The sequence below is a fragment of the Camelus bactrianus genome, chromosome 14, assembly GCF_048773025.1.
Source record: "Camelus bactrianus isolate YW-2024 breed Bactrian camel chromosome 14, ASM4877302v1, whole genome shotgun sequence".
Taxonomy (NCBI): Eukaryota; Metazoa; Chordata; class Mammalia; order Artiodactyla; family Camelidae; genus Camelus; species Camelus bactrianus.
In genome coordinates, this window is record NC_133552.1 from 12,987,264 (window position 1) to 13,004,248 (window position 16,985).

Genomic DNA, 16,985 nt, shown 5'->3' on the forward strand with positions numbered 1-16,985 from the left:
GCCTATGTGGAACCAGGAAAGGGGACTAGGCAGCCCAGCATTTATGAGACTGAGCTGTCCGTGTCCCTCAAATGGGTGGGGGAATCAAGAAAATTTAGCAGAAATGGGAGAGCTCTTTCAGGACAAGAAAGTAGGTGAATGTTTTCATATATTGGGATAGTTTAAGAACACCTTATTCTATTTTGATCAAACATTTATTGAGTTTCCGTTCTGCCAGCTAGCTTGCTAGCCATTGAAAAGAACTAGGCACATTTTGGGGAACTTTGCGAATTTTGCCAAAAAAAAGAAAGAAAAAGCAATTGTTAGCTCTATTCTTCATGCCACTGATTCTGTAGTTATGGGTAAGGCCAAGAAGCATCGCACATATTGCTTATAGGAAACTACTACAATAGATGATGAGTGGGAACCCCAAAGAACTTAAGAAGAAAAAAACAAATGATTATGAAAAAGAGGTACCATGACTCATTTTCTGTCTTAAAAAAATGTAGCCTGGACATGTCTATCAGGTAGATGCAGTGCTTTCCAGACCCCTTCTCCTTCTAGATGAAACTGACCTGCCCACAGCCCCCAGATCAGGAAAGCTGCCTGAGCATGACTGGGTAAGGGGGTCAGAGGATCTGATCCAAGGGCCACCCATCCACAGACAGGATCATGAGGTGGCCTGAATGGATGGTTCTGGCCAGTACAGACTATGGTTATTACTAAGCCAGCCAGACTCCTTCCAAGGACTCCTTCTACCTCCTTCCAAGTTTAAGTATATAGGGTTGAGATAAAGTTTGCTCTTTGGTGGAGAGAAGAGGCCAGGGCAGCTGTACCAAGAGCACACAGACCATGGGTACCAGGAAGAGGAGCTGGCTTCTAGAAGGGCCTCTGACCCAAATCAAATCCATGTGGACTTAACACAAATCCTTTTTCTCTTAAGGAGGTTTGAGTGAGTGATTGTTTGCTTCTGAAGTAACTACTACCTAGAAACCATCCCAGGATAATGTGGAAGACAGAATGGCAGAAAGGCAGATTTTTGGCAATTCTGCACTTGATTAAATATTTTATTGCTCTCCTTTCAAGTTATTAGTCCAATTGACTTGCAATTAGATGCTGTCACTTGTCATCTTCCTCAGGCATTTCCTCTTGACTTCGCACTCCAGGATGTCTGACATCATGTTCCTTAAACTTTGCATATAATGGGTCTTCTATAAATGTTCAATCTAGAAAGCACGCTGTGCTTAAACACAAAACTCTGCTCCTCATAAGCTTTTTGACCAACAGGAAATTCAGGTTTAATAAATGTAGTCGAATGCCAGTTTGGAGAATTAAGATGAGTAAATGTTCGTAAACACTTAGCATTGTTTCTGAATGTTAATTTTAGTCCTTTGTGGAGTGCCTGCTGTGTACAGGCTCAATGTTCTGCTCACTCCTTTTATTTTTTAAGTCATGTGCTGTGATTCCTTCCACTGCCAATCCTCCAAAATTTGAGTCATAATCTTCCAGATAACCCTTTTAAAAAGAACTTTTTGCTCAATCAGTTGTCAAGTCACCAAGTCCACTGTTCTTTTAGATGGGTTTCTTAGATCTCCACTTAAATACAGACATAGCAAAAATTACCCACCTGTAATCTTTGGAAACCAATTTCTTCAAGCAATTTACTTTAAGGCCCTAGAAGTTAAATCGTAGGAAGTACATTGCTATTTTGGCAAATGATTTAAGATATATTATTCCTTAATCATTTCTAATATCGAAAAGCCTTGTTATATACAACTGTTACCTCCAGGACACCCAGCAGCACAGCTCGTCAAGTGGTGTAGACGTCTACCAAAACCCAGAAAAACTGCTGGTGTTAGGAAGCTTCCGCTATGAGTCCTACAAACTGTCCACTGAGGCTGGGAATCCCAAAGGTCCCAATCACCCTTTTGGGACTGGAGAGGAGAGGAGTGAGGGCAAGAAAAACACACAGAGAAAAGAATGTAAAATAATATTTCTATGTTTTTCCCACCACAAGTGTTTACGATGTGCTGGTTACTCTGCAAAATGATCTTAAGGACTTGACTCATTCTCCTAAAAGAAAAAGAAAAAAAAAAAGCTACTATTGATTTAATTTGCAAATGATAGATAGAGCCAGCAAGGGATAAAATCAAAAAAGAGAAGGCAATGCATCAGCGGAAAGTCAGCCGAACAGCCAGACTGAGAGGCCAACCTATGCTGGCCCAGCCTCAGAGGTCTAGGATTAGACCAAGTGAAGCTTTCAAGAACACTGGAGTAGCCCACACTAATTTCCATTTCCATGGCAGGTCCTGGGGACCATTCCAGACATCAGGCCTTGCAGAGCCTCAACTCAGGGAACATCAGTTCCATATTTGGTCCTGTAAACAGATCAGCCTCTTGATCTTCTTTGCTCAAATCAGATTGGACCCCTAGGGCTGCTCTGAATAGCTGGACAAGTAGTAGGTTGGGCAACATAACATTGTCACTGTCTATTTTTGACCTATGTAAGCAGCAATTCCATATAGTTCAACCCAACACTTGCTGACAGATACATACTTCTGACGTTTCTCAGCAAGGGCAATATTGACATTTGAGGCAGGACTGTCCTGTATATTACAAGAGTGGCCTCCAGTCACCAAATACCAGTAACACCACCTTCCCTTAAGAGTCATGGTGACAACCAGAAATCAAAAACTATATTCCCAAGACACATTTCCAAATATCCTCTGAGTAGGGGCAGTAACATTCCAATGAGTTTATATAGGGTTGTAAGTAAATGTCTTGAGATTTTCATATATTAGCAGCAGCAAGTAGGAGAGAAAGAGAGGGAGAGAGAAAGAGAAAAATAGTAGATGGTGAAGTGATTTTCCAAAAGCGGAGGACATGATATCAAAGCCAGCAATCATCAGATTCAGATTGCTTTGCAATTACACCACCAAAAAAATCAGCCCATGTTCCCAAAATTCGTATATTCATATATGGATTTGGAGGGGTACCAAGTGTTCAACCTACATAGTACCTGGCACAAATAGGTACTTGATAAATATATATGGGAAAATTGGAAGGGTACTTAATCTGATTGGGTTCAAATATACTGATCACTGATTAGCATTGTGTTTTAGCTAATTGTTTGTATACCTGTCTTTCACTCCAAACTGAAGCTGTTATAGCTAGGGATCATTACCTTTCTTTCCCACAGTGGATTTGTAAATAGCAGGAAGTATCTTGAACATAGTAAAGGTCAAAATCAGTGGAAAATAATGAAAGACGTAACAGGAAGCATTGTCTACTAAAGCATCCGTACCTTGCCTTCTGGCTGTATTTCGAAATCACCTTGGGGAAGGAAGATTGTTAAAACTTCACATTCCCAAGACTCACTGCAGAGTATCTGAAATTAGAATCTCTGGGACTGCATTAGCAGCATTTGTATTTTTATCAAACTCCCCAGCTGGCTCCAATATGCCTGCCTGGGGCAGATTTTGAAGACCTGGGTTTATAGAACCCACACCTACAGCAGTGTTTCTCATACTTGCCAGATGACAGAATTTGTTAAACGAATGTCCAAGTCCCTGCCATGGAGACTCTGATCAGAGAGTCTGGGGTGTGTCCCAGGTGTCAGTGTTTTTAATAAGCATCCCAGGTGATTCTTATAACCAATCAGGCGTACTAGTCTAAAGGACGGCCCTGCTGAATCCAGCCCCCAGGCTGAAGGCTAGATGCCCACTTTAGGTTTTGTGGTTGGCTGTCATGCAGCATAAAGAGCTGCTGGAGGATGTGCTTCACCAAAAGACGAAATAAACTAAGGAGGAGGAAGATGTGAGCTACATGAAGAAATAGAACCACCGGAGGAGAGAGGTATCCTTAGGAAGAGATAACAAGAGACCCCAGGATGACAGCTGTTCACCATGTGCAGAGGGCAACCAGTCCAGGACCGGAAGTGAAAAGTGCCCAGGTGAGACTTCTTCTAAAAGGTGAAACCGGTGGTGCCAGTGCATCTCAGTATTATGGGAGGAGAGATTTAGACATTTAGAGGGTTTTTATTTAATCCCTCTGTTGGCAGTACAGTACCTTCTGTCGTATCTCATATCTTTCACTTCAAACCCTCTGTTTTACCTGCTGTGGACAAATCTCCAGTCTTTTGCCAGAGTAGTGTGGGTGACGTGGGCACCTAGCTGCTGCTTTTTTTTTTTTAATTGAAGTATAGCTGATTAACAATATTATATTAGTTTCAGGTGTACAACATAGTGATTCAATATTCTTATAGATTGTACTCCATTTTAAGTCATTACAAAATAATGGCTATATTTTTCTATGCTGTATAATATGTCTTTGTTGCTTATTTATTTTATACATGGTACCTAGCTGCTTCTTAAACAGATTTTCAATCAGCCTTTCTTATTTTACCGACCACTTTCTACCTTCACTTCCAGGGGAATCTGGTATAATCAATTACTGATTTTGCTGGTGGTGGTGATGGGGTGGTTTTGTAGGGTAAAACAGGTTGTTCGCATTTTCTTGGTCTGCTAATCCCTTATCACTCATCCAGCCTCTAAAAATTTTTCATCGTTTCTCCCATTCTTTCCAACTTCACGTGCTTATGCTTTAAAAAAAAAACCCTTTACTGTGATTTTAGTGAGGTTTCAGGAAGGAAAGTAGATGGCAAGAGTTCAATCTGTTATCATTAGACAGACACTCTGGTATAGATTGTAATTATGACATTGCAAAGCTTTTTATTATGAAAAGTTTCAAATATATACAAAATATGGAGAATGTTAATAACCCCCCCCCATATTACTCATCACCCAGTTTCAAAAGTTAGCAATTTGTGGTCAACATTGTTTCATCCCCATCCCTTCCTATTTGCTCCTCTTCCTGGATTATTTTGAAGCAAATCCCTGACATCATATCATTTCACTTGTAAGTCAGTAATGGATTTGAAGTGCTTGTGTAACTGCGTCTAGAAAATGAATTTCTAATGAGGGTACTTCAAATGTTAACTAATCCCCTCTCGAGTATGGGTTCCAAATTAGCGTACTTCAAATGTGAACAGCCTCTAGGGTGTGGATTGAAGTTAATTTATACACACATACATCACAGTGTTAATAGTAAAGTATTTTAAAGTAAATCACCGTTCAGACAACCTAACTGCAAAACTCAAAGGTGTAGGAGAATTCCTGGGTTTTGTTATCTGACCAGAAGATGTTAGGAAATAGAGGTTATTTGTGGAGAAAGATGGAGAACTTGAGATAATCTTGGATACACAACAAGAAATATAGATAATTATTAATAGGTGATTGGGGCCCAGAGAGAGGTCAGGCTGTGTATTCACATTTAATAGTCGTTCTTATGGAAATAAGAATTGAGAGCATGAGCACATTTGTTCCAAGGGCAGAGAGGGCAGAAGGAGATCAGAATGGCCCGAGTTGGGGATGGGAGAGGAAAAGTTGACACCTGTTCAACAGAAATGGAGTTAAGTGGTGACACTTGGAATTTACAAAACAACACGTCATCACAGAGAGTGTGGCCTGAACGTTTGTATATGCTACACTCTGTGGGCAGGGCTCTTAACCGCCTGGTCGTGGACTCTTTCAAAGAACCCTGTGGACTTCCTCTCAGAGCAATGCTTTTAAATGCATAAAAGAAAATATATCGGATTATAAAGGAAGCCAATTATGTTGAAATACAGTTATCAAAATATTTTAATGTGATATAGTGAATTATTCTTTTATCAACACATTAAATAACAAGATCTAGTGGCAGGTCTAATAATTACTATAATTTTGAAGTGGTAATGAGCATAAATTATATTTTGAGATATCTGCAGCAACTTTAATGTGATGTGAAAATGGCTGTGACTTCTGTGGGTGATGGTCTTAATACTGCTAATACTACTGTGTTTTGTTGTGTGCATTCATAATTGACGGAAATGCTAATTTTCAGTTAGAGGCCACTAAAATAAAGAAGGGATTTTTTTCCTAAGTTCACAGGCACTCTCTCCACCCTGAACTCTCTCCACAGACATACCTCTTCCCCCAACAAGACCATAGACTCCAGGTTAAGACCCTGTTCCCGGGGTGATTGTTTGAATTACTTCATTAATTCAACAGCTATTTGTTGCATGTCTGTGCTAGACATGGAGATAAAAGTATAAATAAGGAGCTCACAGTGGAGATGGGGAGACTGACACAGAAATAAATAATCTCAATTCAGTATGACAGGTGCAACAACAGAGGAAAGCTCAGCCTGTCAGGAGGGGCAGACGAGGCCTCTGGAAGCAGTTATGCATGAAATAAGGGAAATGGATGAGTGACGTGTGGTCAAAGTGAATTGGATCCACGTCTGTGGCCCACAATGGGGAATCTGTGGGCTGATCCGTGAAAAGCTTCATGATAAGCCATATCCCCCACATAGAGCCCAACATGCCTCTCAAGGCTCTGCGCCATCTACCCCCACCTCCTTCTCTGGCCCCTCCTTGAGCCACTCTCCCTCTCTCTCTCTTCTCCAAGTCTTCAACACACCATCTTCCTTCCTGCCTCAAGTCCACCCTGTATGCTGTAGCTTCTTCACCAGTGTTTCTCCTCACTCCCAACACACAAACACACACACACACACACACACAGCTTATTCCTGTTCATCCTTTAGTTCACAACTTAAACATCATCACTTCGTGACTCTCCCTTAATTGCACAATACGGCATTTATCCAGCCCTCTCTTGTTGGACATTTAAGTTGTCTCCAGTTTTTCATTGTTACCAGCAATGCACTCTCTCCCCTACTCTCTCTTTTTCACACACAGATCTTTTTATACTTGTACTTACACCTCTGATAGATCCACTTCTAGGAGTGAAGTTGCTAAGACAAATGCACATTTAACATTTCAATTGATATTATTACAAATAGCTCTCAAAAAGTTGCCCTAGAGAACCTGCTTTCTCACATTCTTAACAATATTGGATCTTACCAAGCTTTTTGTATTTGTTAATATTTTCATAAGATGGCTGCAGTCTCATTGCTAACTTTGCATATCTGATTATTAATGAGCTTGAACATTTTATCCTTCTACTATTTAAAATAAGATGTGATTGGGGGGAGGGTATAGCTCAGTGGTAGAGTGTGTGCCTAGCATGCATGAGGTCCAGGGATCAATCCCCAGTACCACTGTTAAAAATCAATCAATCAATAAACTGATTACCTCCCCCTACCAAAAATATAAATAAATAAAAATTTAAAAAAATAAAAAATAAAAATAAAATAAGATGTGATTAGTTTGACAATATGGATAGAAGGATAGAGATGAAAAAAGAAGAAAATTAATATTTCTCCTAAAGAATAAAGGAGCATTTTAGGAAGGAAAAGCATTTTCTCAACTTTGATATAAATGGCATTCATGCCTAACACTCTTGGTACATAGAGAGCATTTTAAACCATATTTAAATCTAACCCATATATAATTGTCTGCTCTGCTTCAGAATTATTACTGACAATGCTACATGATCCTTTATCAGTAAATTTTCTGATATATAAGCTTTATAGTCATCAAAGAGTAAGCTTCAACCTAATGCACCATCCTGGTTTCTATTGTTCTCCAGTAAGAGAAACCAGGGATCCTTCGAGAAGTGATTGATTCCAGGGCTGGGGCAGGGACGAGATGAGCCTGCAGCATCTTGTGGTACCAGACAACAAGGATGTGCTCTAAAAAGAGGGAGGGTCATGTCAAAAGGGCACAAGAGCCAACCTGAAAATGTTCCGAAAGGCTAAAACTAGAACAACTTGAGCAACAAAACAAATAATGATGGTATAAGATTTTAACCCATAGGACAAAATTAATATCTGTAAGTTCATACACATGTAAATAAATAATTGAATAAATAAATGTAGGGGAGAAGGGGCAACTTTTCCTTCAGAATTCCACTTAATAAATGTAGAAGCAGTGAGAAAAATATAAAAATCGCCATCAGAAAACCACAGTAATGGCTGCTGCAGGCAGGATCCACCCATGAATGTTACAATCAGTGGGCAAGGGTTTGAAGAGAAACAGGATGTTCACAAGTCTCAAGGTATCTCTCCAAGATAGTTATAATTCCAGTGTAAATGCCAGTTTATCACTCAGTAGGTCAGGGTACTCACCAGAGTTAATTTATGTGGCAGAGGTCATCGGATTCTTAATTTTTAATATCTCAGAAAATTTAATAAAGAGCTTAATCTTATTTAAATCTCTTGATTTTTAAGGGGAGAATATAGCTCAGTGATAGAGTGCATGCCTAGCATGCATGAGGTCCTGGGTTCAATACCTAGTACCTCCATTAAAAAATAAAAATAAATAGACCTAATTACTCCCCCCAATGTTTTAAATTTATATAAATCTCTTGATTTTACACAAATGACTAGCAGTGAGCTATTTTCACATGGTGAAACTCAGTCTGTCTAAATCAGAAGCTTCACTTTAGGACCACATTACAAACTCCTTTCCCACGGAAGCAGCATTCAGCAGCCGGAAGTGTGACGCACCCGGCTCTTCCCTCCCCTCTCTTCCTGATCCCTCTGGGAGACAGTACAGGAACAGAGAGAGACTCAAACTTAGAAATAGCAGCCTAAACCACCAATCTGTGGATTATCACAAGCTGACCTAGAGTCTGAAAGAACAATTTTATTTTTGCCTATAATGACACTGGGAAAATGACTTCTCATTGCCGTTTCTCACTTACCATCCCATTTAAAAAATTCTTTTTTCATTGTGGCCACTTTTAACATTTGCCCCACTGAGTTTTCTGCCTCTAATTTTTTCCCTAAATAGCCCTACTGAATTAGCCCCCCAGAACTCTTTGATTGCATTGTTATTCCACTCCTTTAATGATTTTTCTTCTAAACATCAACTACAGCTTCAAAATTCCTATGTTTGTGGTCATCCCGTTAAGAATATCTCACTGAACCCAAATGAAGAAATTCATTTTCCACTTACTACAGATTATCCATATAGTTGTTCCTCAAATCTCTTGTTGGGGAGTACTGAAAAAAAATTGTTTTTGAGGTTGATGATCTAGGGTTTAAATCCTGGCTGAACCCTTATTTGCAACCTTGGAAAATTTATTAAATTCCTGTGAATGAGACTAATACCTACCTTAGAGAATGTTCAAAAAAATCAGTGACGTGATACATGTGAAGCACACAGCCCCAGGCTAGTCAGCCAAGGGGGAACCTGGGAGTGGTGGCTAGGACGTCAGTGCTGTGAGGATGACGGTGATTACTCGGAGATGAGCATAAACAGAGCAGGCGCCTCTGCTAACCCCTGACCTGCACCCTTCCAGCTTTCCTGCACCTTGGCTAACATATACTCCTTCCTGGGATGGTATGTGGTCCTCTGTTTGCCTTGAGAACAGAGCTGGAGGATCTTAATTATACACATGGTCTGCGCTTTATCATATTTAACATTTTTTATTGTAGTAAATATATATCACGTAAGATTTACCATTTCACCATTTTAAGTGTCCAGTTCAGGGGCATTAAGTACATTCACATTGTTGTGCAACTGTCACCATTATGCATACCCAGAATGTTTTCATCTTCCCAAAAGGAAACTCTGTACCCATTAAATAGTAATTCCCCATTCCCTCCTCCTCACAGCCCCTGCCTGGCAACCACCATTCTACTCTCTGCCGCTATTAATTTCCCTATTCCAAGTACATCTTATAAGCAGAATCATACAGTATTTGTTCTTTTGTGTCTGGCTTGCTTCATTTAGCATAATGCCTTCAAGGTTCTTCTGTGTCATAGGTGTCAAACTTCACTCCTTCTTAAGGCTGAATAATTTTCCATTGTACGTAGATACCACATTTTGTTTAATTCATCCATGATGGATATTTGGGTTGTTTCCACCTTTTGGCTATTGTGACATTAACATATTTTACATTCTGCAACAATTTATATCTTTATTTTCAGACCTATTAATTTTCATCATACTAATATACTGAGATCCAGGAAGAGAATTATGAAAGAATTTTTATTTTATTTTTGGCCATTTATGCATTTGTTGGTAGACACAAAGACTGGGATTTGTAATTCTGTGCTGTGATAAGTACACAATGTAAGCCATTTACCTTTTATCTGTTTTCTTTTTTAAAAGAGAAAAGTAGTGTTTTCCTGAAACATGATCTTGTCAGTTGGATCTACTTTTATAAGTGATAAGGAGAACAGACAAAAAGCTAACATAAGAATTGGAATCTTAGTTTTAAAAGTAAGAGAAGGGGCAATCATGTGCCGGTAAATTGTGTTCTGCTTTCCTCTCCAAATTCTGAACCATTTAAGAGATAAACAGTAAGAGTATGGCATATGGAGACCAGAATATTACATTTATTCTGAGCAAAGTTGATTTTGGAGAATGTAGCTTATCTGCATTTGTAGGTAGGTGGCCCTCCTCATTCTGCACCCAGAATCAGGCAGGTCTACCCAGCTGTTCACACACCGTGCAGGCCTGAGACAGGGCTCCTCCTGCAAGAAGGAAAAATCTCAGCTGTCGTGTAGTTTGATGAAATGCTTGTCTTTTTTTTTTTTTTCCTTTTCTTTTCTTTTTTTAATTTTAATGTTTGTCTTGTATACCCTCAATCCATTGCTCTGCCTTGGTACTCATCACGCTGTATAGCATGGAATCTTTAACATTCTCTTCCCATGAGCGTTTTTCACTTGTCCATTCATCTGTTCACTCAGCTGGTTTTGTTATGCTATTTGGGGGCCTAGCAACAGGTGAGGTCTTGAGCACAGGGTCTTACAGAGGTGACAGAAGCTGACACAGCCCCAGCCCTAAGGAGATCAGAAGAGGAAATGTAAGGGAGACAGAGTGCTGTGTTAGGCAATGAGAAGGTAGGAACTCCTTAACAGAGCAGGGAGAGAAGGCTTTCTCAGGAAGTGACATTTCTTGGGAAGTGACAATGTCGAAGCCAAGGGCTGCCTCACCAGTGCATTTATTCTCTGGTGTCTGGTAGAAGCCTAGCACGTGGCAGAGCTCAGTAAACACCTGACAAATTAATGAATGTGTGATAGATGTGAAAACACTTTACATGCTATGAAAAGTAGTGCATGAGTGTTAGCCATTATCATTTGTTGATATGGGTAGATCTACTTTTATTCTGCTTTGCTTGGGACACCCAAAGAGATATCACAATAGACCATGGAGAAGAATGTTCATTAAGGGCATGTGCAATTTGGACAGACCTGAGCCCCTTCTCCATAGGAGTGAACTTGGAGCTACTGGGTACAGGACTGAGCACCCAGCCATCAGAGGGCAGACCCTCCTACCCCAACATCTGCCTGTCCTCATTGGCGCCTAGGAAAGCAAGAGTCCGCTAAATAGTGATGAAAATAGTGATGAAATGACTGTTTTATGGATCTTAGAGGGTGAGGAAAATACATCATAAAAAGTAAGCATTCTGTTTGGAAGGTGATGGTGACTAGATCAGAAACTGTAAAAGGAACAATCTGTCATTCCCAAATAAATGTTGGCCGGTGGAAAAAAATGACTCAGTATGTGTCCTTCCTGACACTGGGGCCTAGGGAGGACCACAGAGAAAGAAAACTGACGTAACTTTTGAAGCACTCATTATGTGCCAGTCAGTGTAATGGGCGTTGTCTGATTAAATTCTAGCACCTACAGCGCCGGTGAGAGGGGAATTAGAACATCATTTACGAAGGAGGAAACAGAGGCTGAGAGGTTAAGTCATGTTGTCACGATCACAGCTCATATTGACGTAGCAGGAATTGGAACTGTTTCTGACTCCAACATAGAGAAGAAAACAAAAGAAAGGAGAGAAAAATACAGGTAGGACCCCGTAGACTTGTCAACAATCCAGGAGCTGGAAAGCAGAAAACCAATCAGAGCATTTGTCTTTGCTTCCTTGCCCTCTGAACTGCTAAAGAAATAGTAGCACATGCAAAGGTAACTATTTCAGACCAGCTTTTGCTCTCCATTTTAAGAGCAAGACAGAAACATTACATTTGTCACAACTGACATTGGTAAAGGTAAAGCACTGTCAGGTTTACAAAATGCTCCCTCTTAGGGGTGGGGCCTATCTATGCCAGAAACCACAGTGTTTTCTAACATTCTGTACTACATTTAAAAGGAGCATCCATATTTCATTCTTCATAAAGATGCTACTGAAATCTTGGAAAATACTAATCCTTTCTTTCTTTTGCAACTAACCATTTTTTTTTAAGAGCTCTAAATCACAAGCATATTCCAGCGGCTGTTTGCTTCTCCTAGTATGAGCTACTTCCTGCTCTGCCACCATCATTAATATCCTAGTTCAAGGAGATATTAAGAGGCACAGTAAATCATTCCGTTTTCAGAAATAGCTTAGACCTTGAGTTAATATATTTTAGAAAGCAGGTTTGCTTCAACCCCTTAAGACTTGGTTACTTAGAATGAAATCTTCCTAATTCAATAGCAATTTGCATACATGTATAAATGCATGGACTTTTTTTTTTTAAAAAAGCAACTTTAGGATTAAGAGGGTTTTGTTGTCTTTATTTGCATAATTTAAAGCTGATTACTCAAGCAAGCTTCACTGTACTTTTAAGAATAGTGACAAGGTGGGGGATAGCTCAATGGTAGAGCGTGTGCTTAGCATACACGGGGTCCAGGGTTCAATCCCCAGTACCTCCATTTAAGTAAGTAAATAAATAAGTAAAAACGTAATTACCCCCCCCAAAAATTAAAATTTTCTTTGAAAGAATGTAACAAGGTAAGAATCTAAAGATAATATATTCTTTAGGACTGAGAATCTAAAGATAGTACATTCTTTAGAATCAAGTGTGTAAATGGATAAATAAAGAATGTTTTTAGTGTCATGGTCTCAACTGTGGAGGTATCAACATCTTTCAAAACTATGGCCAAGCTCTGGGTATCTTTCAGTTATATACCCATTTCCATTCATTCCTTAAAATATTGTGAAATGTTGCTACATACAAAGGAGTATCTGTAATATAGTTTTTAAAGCATGATAATAAAATGACCACCTGGAAACCTACCATCTAACTTGGGAAATAGAATGTTAGTACTGTTGACGCTCCCTGGGTGTCCCTCCTCAACCACAATCAAATCCACGCCTCCCTGATTACAGTGTTGTGTTTATCATCCCCGTGAATTTCGTTATAACCACACTTACTGCTCTAAGCAATATATTCAAAATTGTAAATGGTGATATATTGCATGCATTCTTCTGCAACTTATTTTTCAGTCAACATTGTTTCTGAAATTCATCGGGGTTGATGTGTATGGCTCTGTTTTAATCCTTTGAGCTTCTGTTTAGTGTTCAATTGCATGAATAAACCACAATTTATTTATCAGCTTTCCAGGTGACGGGCACTTTCTCCCCTGATTTTGACTACTTTGAACATTTTTTGTACATGCCTTCCAGCAAGGGTTTCTTTAGGTATACACTTCAGGAGCAGACCTGATTGTTCATAAGGTTATAGAATTACCTGTCTATATACACACACAATGATAGATGTTTATATTATATATTTATATATAAATGTTAAGACATAATTGTTTCAGCTATAATTATATGTTATATATTTATGTATTATGTTATATATATTATAAATATATAATTATGTAATCTTAAGAGTGGTTGCCAGTTTATACTCCCACCAACATTGATGTGTAAGTGATACTGCTTAGCTTTTGATTTCTCGCCCATCTGAAGAGTACACAGATATCTCAATATAGTTTTAATTTGCATTTCCCTCACATTCTTTCATGTATTTATTAGCCATTTTCGTATTTTCTTCTATGAAATGCCTGTTCATATCTTTTTGCCCATATTCTTTTGGGTTGTTTTCTTCCCCTTGAGTTTTAGGTGTTTTTTTGTCTATTATGCATACTGGTCACTTGGTGATTATATGTGAAACATTCGTCTTCTACACGTTGGACTCTTGTCTCTTCACTCTTGGTGTCTTTTTTGATTCAAAGTTCAAAAGTTTAACATAGTCAAAGGCATTAGTCTTTTTTTAAAGGGGCTCTGCTTTTCATATCTAAAATCCTTGCCTACATCAGAGCTATAAAGATATTCTTTTATATTTTTTGTTTTAAATGTTTAAATTTTTTTCTCAATTAAATTTCAAATCCAATTGAATTGGATTTGTTTGTATATTGTGAAGTAGAGAATCCACTTTTTTCCTTCATATGAATAAATAATTTTCCTAACACCTTTCTTCAGGTAGCCACTTTTCCCGTTGATCTGCAGTGCGAACTTTGTCATGTATCAGGTTTCCAAATACTAAGGGGTCTATTTCTGTGTTCTCGATTCTGCTCCATCAGTCTACTTTATTGAACTGTCTGTGTCTATAATTATAGTCAATATCCTGCTAATTATTGTAGCTTGATAAGTCTTGATGGCTTACAAGTTAAGACAAATTTCTTACCTCACCTTGTCTTCTTTTTCTGGAGTATTTTGGCTCTTCTTGGTTCTTTGCTTTCCTCTGTAAATTTATGATAAATTTGTGAAGTTCTGTGAAAAACCTTGTTGGGATCTTGAATGAAATTACATTAAAGCTATAGATAAATTTGGAGTTACAGCTTTATGATACTGAGTCTGCTTACCCATAAACTTATCTACTTGTATTTTATTACTGTTTTATTGAAGTTTTAAATCATTTTCTTCATAAAGATCTTACATGTCTTTCACTGAGATATATATTTTTGATGCTACTGTAAATGGTATCTTATAAATTATCTTTTGTCTGTTGCAACTGCACACTTGCTAAACTGTCCTATTAATTCTTATAATTTATAGATTCTTTTGGTTTCTATATAATCATAGACTAATAATGATAGTTTTGTTTCTTCCTTCCTATATTAGTTATCTATCAGGGCATAACAAATTACCTCAAATTCAGGGGCTTAAAACAACATACACCTACTATCTCCATGTTTCTGGGTCACTTAGCTGGGTCCCCTGCCCAGGGTCTCACAAGGATGCAATCAATGTGTCAGCCACATTGATTGGCTGTGGTCCTTTTTAGAGCATAGGGCCCTCCTGCAAGATCACATGATTACTCGCAGAATTCAGTTATGGGGGGCTGTAGAATGGAGGTCCCCATTTTGCTGCTGGCTGTCAGCTGAGGATTGCTCTCGGCTCCTAGTGACCCCCCCACCCCACCCCAGTTCCTTGCCATGTGGCCCATCCATTCACAGGCCTTCTCACAAAATGGCAGTTTACTTCTTCAAACTCAGTGGAATACTCACCCAGTCACTAACAGAGTCCTACACAACAGTGTGAACACAAGCATGACTAATTCCATCACTTTTGCCACAGAACATAATTCATTGCAAGGAGTGACTAGACCCATCAAATTTGCCATATTCTATTTACTAGAAGCAAGTCTCAGGTTCTGCCTACTGTCAAGTAGGGGAAGTGATTCACTGGAGATTTCTTTAGGGGAAATTTCCAATCCTAGTTGCTTTACATTTCTTTTTCTTGCTGGACTACACAGTCTAGGCCTCTAATACAATGTTGACAATAAATTGTGGTCTTATCATGTAAAGGAAACAGTTTAATGATTCACTATAAAGTTAAGATGTTTGCTGTAGGTTTTTTGTAAATGCCGTTTATCAGGTTAAATAAGTTCTTGAAGTTTTCTAGTTTTTATTGGTATTAGAAGTGTTGAATTTCATCAAATTTTTTTCCTGCATCCTTTCAGGTGATGTATTTTTTTTTCTCCATTGTTAAACCACCCTTGCATTCCTGGAATAAACTAGATTGTACCTTTTCTTTCCTATTTATTGCTGGATTTTGTTTTGGATTTTTCAAATGTGTCTTCATGATTGAGATTAATCTTTGTCATTCTGATCTCTTGAGTTACAATTTGTTCCCCTTTTCTCTGCTTTGGGATAACTTATAAGATTAGGATACTTTGCCTTCTGAATAATTTGAACTTTCTGAGAAATGGTCTGAGTTTATTGTTTTATTTCTGGGAAGATTTTTACAATAGAGATCCAATTCTTTAAGTTATTAAATTATCATTTTTCTTTTAAACTATCCAGAAAGATCCTCTGACCCATTTCTCCTTTTTCTTCTTCTGGAAATCTGATTGCACAAATGTTACTTTCTTATACTAATCTTTACTTTCATATTTCTTTTCTCTTTGATTCTGCTGCATGTGTGATTTCTTTAGACACTGTTTTTTCAATGTCTAATCTGTTGTTAAATCCCTTCACTAAATTTTATTTTTTTTCAGATCTGTTTGGTCACTTTTATAGTCTTCTGCTCTATAGTTGATTCTAATTTACACATTTTATATTCTGAATATAAGCCCAATGTTTAATAGCTTTATGAGTCTGATTCTTTTGTCTTTTGGTTCTGCTGGAATGCATTCATGTGCTTTGTTTCCTCATATGTTTTATAATTTGAAGCTTGGGTTTATGGTGGGTTCTTTAACATAAAAATTTTGTTTGCTTGTGGCAGGGCCTGAAGCACTACTAGCCTGAGGCCACTGTAAACTAAATTCTTGTTTTGAGGGGTTTTTTTGAGAATCCTTTGTTATATGAATTTGAGTCAAACTGTTAAGCACTACAATATGAAAAAATAGTTTTAACTTTGGCATGATGACCTAAAGTACTAGAGGGGGTTAGTATAAGCCTTTTATTTCTACAAGGTTATTTCACTATAGTGCCCCATACTGAGGCAAGGGATATTAATTTAGTGTGAAAAATATACATATATATACAAATACAGAAACTATATATATATATGTAAACATAGTTTATGTATATAAATTTGTAAATAATCTCAACTGTTTTAACCCTCTTGATGTCATCATATATGGCTAACTATTGTATTTCAAAGAAGTATGGTCACTGAATGAAAAGAAAAGGATTAGAGGAAGTTGTCCTAAACTTATTACTAACTCTAAATTTTGTTTTGTTTTGTTTTTAGAATTACTAGTTGAATCCATAAAAGCTGGTAATTTTTTTCCATGCAGGAGTATTTTTCAGTTACCACTGTATATACTTT

The 16,985-nt window shown here is 38.1% G+C and overlaps 1 long non-coding RNA gene across 1 annotated transcript in view; it reads left to right on the top strand.

Annotated features, from left to right (window-relative positions):
* Window positions 1–16,985, top strand: part of LOC105066185 (uncharacterized) — a 46,751-nt gene that overhangs the window by 15,016 nt on the left and 14,750 nt on the right. The gene's annotated exons all lie outside the window — the stretch shown is intronic.